The sequence below is a fragment of the Hibiscus syriacus genome, unplaced genomic scaffold (assembly GCF_006381635.1).
Source record: "Hibiscus syriacus cultivar Baekdansim isolate YM2019G1 unplaced genomic scaffold, ASM638163v2 tig00117005_pilon, whole genome shotgun sequence".
NCBI classification, from domain to species: Eukaryota; Viridiplantae; Streptophyta; class Magnoliopsida; order Malvales; family Malvaceae; genus Hibiscus; species Hibiscus syriacus.
This window is the reverse complement of record NW_024063519.1, coordinates 1,537,759-1,545,341: the sequence shown is the minus strand read 5'-3', so window position 1 is coordinate 1,545,341 and position 7,583 is coordinate 1,537,759.

Below are 7,583 nucleotides of genomic sequence, written 5' to 3'. Positions count from 1 at the left end.
AAGAGTAATTGTAGAGTATAAATTGCTCTAAAATGAATAAATGAGTATTTATGTTATGTAATATGCTAAGCTGATTGAATAGTCTATTGTATGTGCATTGAGAGTCATATGTGTATTTCGACATACTTTGTGTATGATAGTTATCGATCGATTTTGATTAATGCATAACGGAGCATTTTCACATTAGTACTATGTGTACTTTCGGCACTAGATGTGCAATCATGATATTCATAATGAGTTTATGAGTTACCATTTCGATATACAATTATGTATAAAAGTTATCGATCGATTTTGTTTAATGCATAACAGTGCATTTTCGTATTAGTACTATGTGTACTTTTGGCACTATGAGTGCATCCATGGAAATTCACAAAGAATTCACAATGTACTTCTGTGCAATGCATGTACCTTGCATTCTCATTTGGCATACATTAGGCAAATAAATGATAATTGGAAAAATACTGGTAGATAGGTATGTTAGGGATACTAAAAATAGTTTCAATGACTAAGTGAAAGAAACTTGGATTACCAGAATGTTTTAATTATTCTTATGAATTATACGATTTAGTTTGTATTTTGATAGTCATGATATACTTGTGTATGAATTACACTTCATTTTTATTTTTATGTCTCACTAAGTAAATACTTAGCATGTGTTGATTTCACATGTAGGAAATAGTAAAGATTAGCGAAGTAAGGAGTGAAGTGGACATCATCAATCAAAGGTTGCCTCATTAGTAACCGTAAGACATTTATGTATATTTTTTATAATTAGATGGCATGTATTTGAACTTATGAAAATGCTATGAATGTATTTAAATTTATAATTTTTGTAATATGTTACAACAAACCTTTTATTATTATTATATTAAAATGTTTTGTTTTATTTTCGAAACAAATTTTTATGGGTTTACAAATAGAGAAAATGTTTTTATTAAAAGTATGTGACACTTGTGACTTGTATACAAAAACGTATATGAGAAATGGGTGTTACAAAGAGTATTTTGAGAAGTTTGAAATTTATGATGAAAGCATGATTTAGTTTTGTATAGATTTTATTTTATAGATTTTTATATTTTTAAGTTTAGATTATGTTAGTTCGATACTAGCATATAGTTTGAATATGTTATGTTATTATGTTACATTGTCATACTACGATAAATCTAGCAACCCAAACAACCCGAAAGGAAAGGATAAAGCACATCATTAGGAGTATCGCATAAAAGGTTCGGTTGTGAGGCAAAGGTGAGTGCAATTTATTTATTTAATTATTATGATCAATAATGATTTGCGATAATATTTTTATCAAGTTATATGAATGGATTAGGTTGTGAACAGTCCAAGTTTATGTTTTATGATGATGATTTAAAAATGGTTATGACATGATTTAAAAGTCCATTGTATGTTGCATTTAGAGTCATAGGTATAATTGGAATATCATGAGGTGGAGTGAATATGATTCTGATATGTACATATGTGTGTATTATGTATAATACCATTGGTGCAGATGATATGATTGCACTTGGAGTGCATGGTCTGATTTTGATGATATCATTAAAGTGTTTATTGCGCACAATCATCTGTCTCACGTACCTTGTATTCTCTTAAATATACTTTGGGCTATGAAAACGGTATATGAAAGTTCTGAAAAATGTATGAATGGAAAGATTTGTCATATGATTATTCTGTCTGATATTGATTATTATGATTTTTAATAAAATCATAAGATGATTTCTTTTAGGTTTCTGGTGAAGAAATAGCTTGAAATAATCGGTTTGAACGTTTTGTGATTTTATTTGATTTACTTTTGAATGTTTTAATTTACATATATGACATTTTATATGTTTATTCTCACCTTAGCTAATTCCCATCTCACTAAGTTATACTTAGTGTGTGATGATTTCATGCGTAAGTTCTTATAGTGATAAGGATGTGCAGTGAGGAACCTCACGAGCATCTTTTTGGAGACCATCTATATTATCAATATCAGTAAGACATCTTTGATGTTACTTTTGACTAGTAATGGCATGTATATTTATGTTATTAGTTTGCTTATTCGGATTTGAATTAAATGGCCTATAATAGTATATTAGAACTATTTTATTTTGACTAGTTTAGTTATAATCGTATTTATGAATGAATCATTTATTATATTATTATGTTCTCTGTAAATTAGGGTTTATGTAGGGTTTAGGGATTTTGAAAGATTGATGAAAGTTTTTATGTTTTTTATGTTGGAGATTAATTCAAAATCATGTGTTAAGCCTTATATTAGATTCGGCCACACCTAGGGTTTATGAGATTGATTGGATTTTGATTATATATGGTGTTGTGGTGATTATAATAGCATGGATTTGGTGTTAGGAGGTTAAATTCATGCTTGAAATTGAATAAAAAGCTTGCTCTATGTTCAAGGTGAGGTTCAACCATTAGGGAGAAATTAGGGGGGAATATTGAAAAATTTCTTATGATCTAGAAATGATATTAGAAGTGTTTTATGTGATTTGGAGATTAATTTGGAACCTTGAGTTACTAAAAGGACTAATATACAAGTTTTGAGAATTGTGGAGTATTATTTTGTGGGATATTATTTCAAGAATATGATATTTGGGGTATTCGATGTTAATTTTTAACATTGAAATGTTGGAATTTTAAGTTAGAAAGTTGATTGGAACAAAATTGCAAAATTTTGGAAATTTAAAGGGTGGAATTTGAATGGTCCTATAAGTATTATGACTTGATTACAAGTTTATTAAATGTAGAAGTATCATTTGGGTAAATTATTACAATGCTGGAAATTTTATTAGTATACTGATTTTTTTAGTTTAAATATTAAGTTAGAATTGAATTGCAAGTTTACCAAATTTGGTGGTTGAATTTGAAAAGTCTAAGAAAGTTTAGGATGAAATTGCAAGTTTTTGAATGTTAAAGTATTGATTTGAGTATTTTATTAAGCTGCTGTAAATTTTAGTAATTAATGTAAAATGATCATAATAGTGAAGGGATATTATGAATTTAATGGAAAAGTCGAGGTGAATTCTAGAAATAATGCATAATTAGTGGTTTGATTATACAATTGGCAAAAATCGAGGGTTTAATGTTGGAAATAAATATTTATGGAAGTTAAAGAGTATTTTGAGAAGTTTGAAATTTATGATGAAAGCGTGATTTAGTTTTGTATCGATTAAGTATCGATTTTATTTTATAGATTTTTAAGTTTATATTATGTTAGTTCGATACTAACATATAGTTCAAATATGCTATGTTATTATGTTACATTACCAGGCTACGATAAATCTAGCAACCCGAACGACCCGAAAGGAAATGATAAAGCATTTTATTAGGAGTATCGCATAAAAGGTTCGATAGTAAGACAAAGATGAGTGCAGTTAATTTATTTAATTATTTTGATCGAGAACAACTTGCGATAAGTCAATCTCATATTATTTTAAAGTATGATTTATAATTTTTAATTATGAATTGTTTCCATAATATTTTTATCAAGTTTTATGAATGGATTAGGGTATGAACTGCCCAAGTTTATGTTTTAGGATGATGATTTAAAAATGGTTATGATATGATTTAAAAGTCCATTGTGTAACATCCCAAATCAGGGTCAGTGACTAAATTGCAAATTTTGAAAGTTTTGTGCTCAATTTAGAAATAAATTAAAAGTCTCAGGAGTTAAGTAAAGAATTTTAATATTGGATTAAATAGCAAAGATGGATGAACTAAAGGGGAAAATGGTATATTCATGGGAATGATTTTTATCTTCTCTTTTTTAGTATTATAAAACGTGGGAAATATGATAGAGTTCCAGACTTCTCTTCTTCATTCTCTTCTTTTCCACCGTGAAGCCATAAGCAAAGGTAAGATCTCTTGTTAGTTGATATTTAGCTGAATTTAGGATTTGGTTATGATTATTGGATGATAATTAAGCTTTAGGAAAGCTTAAATCATCTTAAAAACAAAGGATGGTGGAATTAGGAGAGATTAAAGATTAAGAGTTTTTGAATGAAATTTTGGAATAGAGTTCATTACTCAAATTGGAAGTTGAATTTGACTTGTCATCTATGAGAATAAGAAGCTAGAAGTGTTAGAATTAAGTTTGGGTAACATGGAAAAATTGGTATGATTCTTGAATTCTATGTAGATGATTAGATTTTGAAGTTAAAGATGTATTGAATGAGTAGTAATGAGTTTAAGCATGTATATGTAAGTTAAGAATAAGAAAGGGGATGATATATGAAGTGTTTGAGAGGAAATGAAATAATTTTCGTGCTGAAAAATGTGATTTCTGGGCTAGGGGAATCGGTACCCATTCAAGGGGAACCGATACCCCCTCAAACGAACCAGAATTTACATAATGTCATGGGGGAACCGATACCCCCACAGGAGGGAATCGATTCCCCCCTTAAAGGAAGAAATGAATATTGGTTTATTAAGTTCGTTTAAGTTGTAAGTATCGAGTTACAAGATGTAGGTATCTAATAATTATCTTGAAATGTATAATTATGTAGATTCAGAGCCTGAACAAGTTCCGGAATCATTGTCAAGTAAGATCGATCAAAGAGAAAGATAAGAGATTGAAATTGACTAGTGAGGTCAGGTGAGTGCATATTCAATAGTATATGATGGGTGATGGGAAGAAGACTTGCGATGAGTCTATTTCCTGAAGAGTTACATATGAATTCATGATTAAAGGCATGAGTTGAATATGACTGTATGTATGCTTGATTATATGAATTGATATGTTTTGTATGTGCTATGTGGTTTATGTACACACACTATTAAGTGTTAATGAGAGAATATCAAATAAGTTATGAAATTATATGAATATAGAAGATAAGTCAAGAGATGTAGGGAAATGAAAATAGAGGTTTATGAAGAATCAGAGGAGAATAAATATAAGTAATAAGATAATGAAATATAAGACTATGTGAAATACATGGTTATGAGAATTAGTAAAATAGAGTTATTTGATTTAATGAGAATTGAGGAAACTAAATAAGATTGAATTATAGAATGGAATGAGAATAATATATCTATTAGGGAACTTGAATATAAAGCACTGATATGTATATATATATGATAAATTATATGCTAAAGATCTATGGGGTTATATGAAAAGGTTATAAGAAATGTATGAAATCGAATTAATTAAATGGATTAAAGTAGTATATAAATAAAATATGATTAAGTGTAATATATATGTTTAGAAATACGACATAAGTTATATAATCTAAGGGAATATAAAGAAATAAAGCATAAAGTAGACGAAATGAGATAAGTTATTATATACCTATATGATATACATTATCAGGTAATATGAAAGGATTTAGGAAACTTATATAAGTTATGTGAAAGTGATCTAGGTGTTTATATGTGAATTATTCGGTAATAAGTTATATGAAATAAGTGTAGTGATTACCAGATCATAAGAGATAAGTCAGAGAATATGAATAATATGACCAGAAACTATGAGCCTGTGTGATGAAATGAATATAAGAAGACATGACTATGAGATATGTGATAAGAAATTATGATTAAATGATCAAGAGATATAAGTTAAGGGATATCTGTGAATTACATGAAAATGTGCTATGTGTAAGTGAATTACGTGATTATATGAATATGAAATCATATGAGAATTTACATGAACTACGTGATTACATGTATGTGTGAATGAAGCTACGAGCTTATATGAATATGTGATATGTTTACATGAATATGTGCAAGGATATAAAAGATAGTGCCCATGTTATGTGTCTTGAGAGCTAGGGGTATAGTTGGCATGCCAAGAGTCGAGGGTCTACGCGGTCCTTCGGGATATGTATATATTCTTTGGAACATGTGTGAAGTCTTATGAGACACCTACTTGATCCCTAGTATATGTATATGATTCTTAAGAAATGATATGTGGTCCTTATGGACATTATTATATGGCACTACGGTGCAATTCTATGCGGCACTCCGGTGCAATTCTACGTGACACTTCGGTGTAATTATACGAGCTGTGGTGACAGCATTAGTGCACAACCTCTATAGACTCACATATCTATGGTTCTCACATGTGTAAATGGGCTAATAAAGGAAATAATATAAAAGAACCTTGCATGATAGTATGTGATTGGTTTGTAATCTTTATGGTGTGAAGTGATATGTGATATGATGATGTGAATATAGCTTGGTTAAGAGGAATTGATGCAAGAACATATGACAAAAAGATAAAGAACGAAAATAAGACTAATAAAGAGATAATAATAAATACCTTACATATGATTTACATGTTTTGTGCTATGAAACCTGTTATAAGAATATGTCAATGATGTGTGTGTACAAGTGGATAGTGGTTGCATGACAGAATGTATGATTTTGTATGATATAATAAGTATAGATTATGAATGCATTAGTAGTGGTTATATGTTTTTATGCCTCACTAAGTCATCGACTTAGCGTGTGAGTGTTTCACACGTAGGTTTCGGAAAGCTAGAAGAAAAGTAAAGATGAGCAAGACCGGTCAGTTACTTCTTACCGAAGATCAGATCAGAAAAGATGTCTTGAATTAGATGTATTCTGTATATTGAATATAGTTGGCATGTACTAATTGATTGAATTAAACAAACCGCTGTGACTTTAATGAAAGTTTTAAATTTTCTCGAGTTTTTGTCATGAGTCAAAGTTTGAAAAGTCAATGTGACATCTCAGACTCGTATCTGGGTCGGGTACGGGTTGGGGGTGTTATATTTAATGGTATCAGAGCTAAGGTTTAGCCGATTTTAGGCTTAAACCAAAGTCAAATGAGTTTTAAAGATGAGTACATGCCAACATAAAGTGAAAATTTTTGATATGATAGTGTAAGGAGTGTGTTGTCTTGCTAATATAATAAGATTAGTTTAATATAGTAGAAATATGATCGTGATAATTCTGAAATAAAGGGAAATGTGATATTCCTGATTGTTATAGCTATTCATCTACCCTGGCCAGACATGATGAAGAGCGGACACCTCAGAAAATGCCTAGTAAGATCAAAAGTTGATTTAAGAAAGCTGAAATCATATCTGAATAATGATAGAAAGTTTTTATTGTTTTGAATCGGAAACACGTTATGGAGTAGTTTTGTTATTACGTGGATAAGATAGAATATGGTGAACAAGTGCCACCATAAGATTGTTAAAAAGATCAAAGGATGTGGTGAGGATTTGTATAAGAATTCAAGAATAGAAGCATCAGTGACAAGTGTATAAGAGATATGAAGATAAAGTTTATGAATTTAAGACAAAAGGATAGTACTATGTTTAAGCAAGGATATGGATATGATAAGGGTTTGCATTTTAGATGGAAAGAGTTAGTGTTGGCTAACCAGATTATGTGATGGAAAAGGTATAGACATATAAGATTTTAAGATATTGTCAGGATAAGATCACCAAAGATGAGGTGGATCTAGATACAGTTGTATATTTTGATCATAATATTGTGATATAGTGAAGAAGATGAGGATTCGTATGTTTGAATAAAGCTAAGGATTGTTAAGAAGAGTTTGACAATGGGAACATCAATGATCAGTTTATAAGATAAAGGAA